General features: G+C 61.3%; 1 protein-coding gene across 1 annotated transcript in view; it reads left to right on the top strand.

Annotated features, from left to right (window-relative positions):
* The first annotated feature begins 45 nt into the window (after positions 1–45).
* Positions 46–3,861, top strand: part of LOC127749243 (atrophin-1-like) — a 19,071-nt gene continuing 15,255 nt past the window's right edge. The window contains exon 1 of the mRNA XM_052266600.1: positions 46–422. The gene's annotated coding sequence lies outside the window, so the exon portion shown is untranslated. The remainder of the gene's footprint in view (positions 423–3,861) is intronic.

Genomic DNA, 3,861 nt, shown 5'->3' with positions numbered 1-3,861 from the left:
GCCGCGGGGGGCGGGCACGCGGGGCGGCCAGTCGCTGTGCTGGCGCCCCCACGTCCGGACGGAGCGACAAGTAGCGCTCTGCCCCTGCCCGCGCCTGCCCGTGCCGTAGGCGGCCGTAGGTCCCCGTGCGCTGTGCGCGCCCGCGCTGCGCCCGCGCTCGCCCCGCGCTCGCCCCGCGCTCAGCGCCCCACGCCTGGCCCGGCCCGCGGCAGCCCCGAGAGCCTGGCGCCCACCCGGGCACAGGGCCTGGAGCCCCCGGGCCGGCCAGCGGGACGCTGCGGGGCCCCAGGACCTGTTGAGCGGGGCGGAGCGGAGTCCGACGCACCCCGGCTGTTCAGGGCGTGTGGCCGCCCAGGACCTGAAAGATAGAGAGGACTGTTCGGCCCACCATCTGCGCCGTCTGCAGGTCCAGCTGCCAGCAGGTGAGTGCGCCCGCCGCTCGGGACTCCTCCCCCTCGTGTGCCCTGGCCGCCCGCGGGGCCTCCTGACCAGCCAGCCTCTCGGCCAGCCAGCGCAGCCAGGGGCCCAAATGTCGATAAACGACTGTCCCGTCCAGCGTGTCGGCACGCCGCCCGCCTGCCTCCCCGCCCGCGCCACGCTCGGGACCGGGGATGAGGCGCTAAAAACAACCCCCGCCGGGGAGAGGAGCGCCCCGCTGCGCCCTCCGTACCCGAGCCGCGGCCCGGCCGAGGGCCCGGCGGGGCGGTCATGTTGGGGGAGGGCATGGAGGACATGGGTGGGTCTGTGTTCATTGGGCAAGATGATACGGCATTCCTCCCTGGGTGCGCTCGCTCCAACCGGCCGTTTTGCGCTTGCGTAACCGGCGCAGAGCACCCCGCCGCCGTGGCAGACACTCGAGAGTGCCCCGCGCGCGGTCATCGCGACTTTGAAAACAAAGTTTTGAGAACCTTCGGGGACTGGAGCGGTCCCGCGGTCATGGGTTTATGATGGAGCGCGAGCAGGGCGCGTTCCCACCGTGTTGCTGGGACTGCTGGGGCGGGGAAACAGTGGCGGTTTAGAAAATCTAATCAGCGCGCCGCCGTGTCGCGTCGTGGCGCCGCGTGGCGCTGCGCGACTGCGCTCCCTTAACAGTGCGCCCCAGGGGGGGAGCCACAAAGCCCCCCGGCCCAGCCCGGCCCAGCCGCGGGCACAAACGGCGCCTTAAATGTGTCCAACAGTTTCTCTTGAAACAAAGGCTTGGTTCCGTCCGGTACCGGCCGAGGGAGAACTCCGCCGGTAGGCAAGGCGGGGCGGGGCGGGGTGGGGCGGGGCGGGGCGTGTTCGACAAGGAGCTGGAAAGAATGTTCCATAATGGAGAGCTCCTGAGGCCGGTCCCCTCTCCGGTCCCCTCCGGTCCCCCTCGGGTCCCGCGCGCCCGCCGGCGGCATAACAAGGCGGCCAGCGCAGCCGCCAGGAGGGATGCCGCTTTTATTTTGCACCGCCCGCCCGCCCGGCTCGCCTCTCAACTCGGCATTCTCACGGCAATTTGAGGCAGTCTCGGCGGCGGCCGCGTCGCTAAACGCCGACGCCCAGGTATGCCGTGCCGTGCTCCTGTTATTTAATAATGACCGGCCAAAACTGTAATGAACATAGAATTTACCCCGTTCTTTTACTGCCTCTCTCCGTCCACCGCCCCTCTTTACACCTCTCTCTGTCTCTAACTGTCGCCCCTCTCTCTCTGTCCTTCAGAGCTCTGAAGCTCTGTCTCTTTCTCTTTTTTTCTCCGCTCGGTCGCCCCCGGTGTCGCGCCACGCCCCTCGCCTCGAGATAACAAGTGAATGTTTCCTGGACTCCCTGGCGTCTGGCCTCCACTCCGCTGATTCCCCGACCACTTCAACAACGCGCGCCGTGACGGTGAAGGAGTAGGCGAGCTGGAGGGGGTTGGAGCAAAAAAATAAAAATAAGGGGAAGATTTTTCGCTGGAATTGGCTTGACGGGGTGCGGCGGCGCAGTGAGGGGCTTCCTTGATTCTGGAAGGAAATAAACGAGAACCCGGTATATTGTTAGAGGCAGGGCGGCGGAGGTGCTTCTCCCGCGCCGGGAATAAATATACGAATAAGCAAGAAGAACAACAACAACAATGAAAAAAATAAAATTGGGCGCGCGCTTGGCATCAAAGGGAATGTTTAACTGCGTTATCCACTTCTGCTCCATTCACTCTGCGTGCTTTTCGGGTAAAGTGGAGCACGCTGCTGGAGTACCCCTCTCCACCAGCGGCGTACGCTCTGTTCCGTATAAAAATTACAAAACGCCACGGGGAATGGTAGCAATGCAAAGCAGCTTGGCCCCACTTCTGCCACCACCCGTTGCTCCCTTCACCTTCCCCCTTCTCCCCCCCCCCCCACAGCACGAACCTTTTCTTCGCACTTTTTCTCTTTCACGCTTACTTAGGCCTACGCGTACGACAGTCCCGACAAAAGCCAAAACCTCACACCACACGTAAAAACAAACAAGCAAAAAAGAGAATAATTTTAAAAATTTTATTCGGTTTGCCTCCGAAATTGCGTTAAACTAGCTGCCGCACCCCCAGCAGCAGGTCTGTCGCGCGCGGAAGCGCCTGCGGACGGCAGGGTAGGCAGAGCCGCAGCGCGGGCGCGCGGGCGGGCAGCCTACCCCTCGGGCGCCCTCCGCCGCGCTCTCTCCGCGTCCACGTCCACACGGCTGGGCGTGCGCGCCGGAGATAGCGGAGGGCAGAGGGCGGCGCGGACGCGACAGCCGCCTCTATCCAACCCCCCCCCCTCCCCCAGCCCTGTCCTGACAAGTTTGGATAGCCGGGGATATCGGGCGCGAGTCCAGTTTATAGCGAGTGTTCTACACCTCGGAGTCAACAGTCGGATCTGTTATATTGCCGCCAGCTCTCGAGTGGGAGTATTACAAGGGCGATAAAACGCACCGCCGCCCGTCAAGAGTGATACGGTAAGTCCCGCGCCCATTAGAAAGCGTCGTCGCTTCTGTGACCTTGACTCGGCACTTGCTCCGCGGAGGTTTAGTCTCTCCCTCCGCCCGGTCGGTGCTCGGTGTGAGTAATTGGACGAAAACGAGGGTCACGATGGGACTGTAACGTGAAAAGGCACTCAGAGAAATCGAACCAAACCTAAAATATTTTCACCCTACAAAATACACCAAAACAATTATTCTGTAACTAATATTAAATACTACGAAGATCCTTTGTTAAAACAATTAGTGAAAATTGAAAATAAGCCCTAGCACCCAGGTGAGCCAAACCATGAGCCGCCATGAGCACTCCCGCATCTTCCTGGAAATCTGAAACGAGGTTCGGAGAGATTTTGCTGATTCGAAAACGAACTGAATCTACGCGATTTTATATTTTCTAAACGCAGTCCACTTTTTACGAGCAAAAATCAGAGAAAAATATGGTTGATCGGTGCTGCACGATTTGGTTAGCTTCCGATGACAGCGGCCCGTTTTGCGTTTGTATATATGCCGGTCGGCCAGACAAAAGGGCAGAGTGGCGGAGGGTGGGGGAAGCGGGTGGTCGCTGAATACGAAAACAGGATAAGGACAAGGGCGGAGAGAGGAGGTGAGAGGAGAGGGGCCCCGGGGCTGGGAGGAGGCAACCGAGCACAAAACGATCACACTCGAGATACTGCTGTGCTGAAGGTTGGACTGCCGTCAGGACTGCCACCAGGTAGCGCTGAGTCACGCTCAGAGACGTCAATGGCGCGGTGGGGATTTGATATCTTGCTCCAGGCGCCATAGAGCTACCCCTCCCCTCTCCGCTCTGCGCTCTTCTCTCGGCCTTTCATCTTTCTTTGGCTTCCCATCCTCTCCTGCCTGCTCCTGAAGAGACGAGAGACAGAAGTGGATGACGCCCGCCGGTGGGAGGACTCCCCCCCCCCC

This window comes from Frankliniella occidentalis, unplaced genomic scaffold (genome assembly GCF_000697945.3).
Source record: "Frankliniella occidentalis isolate FOCC.00 unplaced genomic scaffold, Focc_3.1 Scaffold41, whole genome shotgun sequence".
Taxonomy (NCBI): domain Eukaryota; kingdom Metazoa; phylum Arthropoda; class Insecta; order Thysanoptera; family Thripidae; genus Frankliniella; species Frankliniella occidentalis.
Note: the sequence above shows the minus strand (reverse complement) of the source record. Positions and strands in the feature narration are given on the sequence as shown.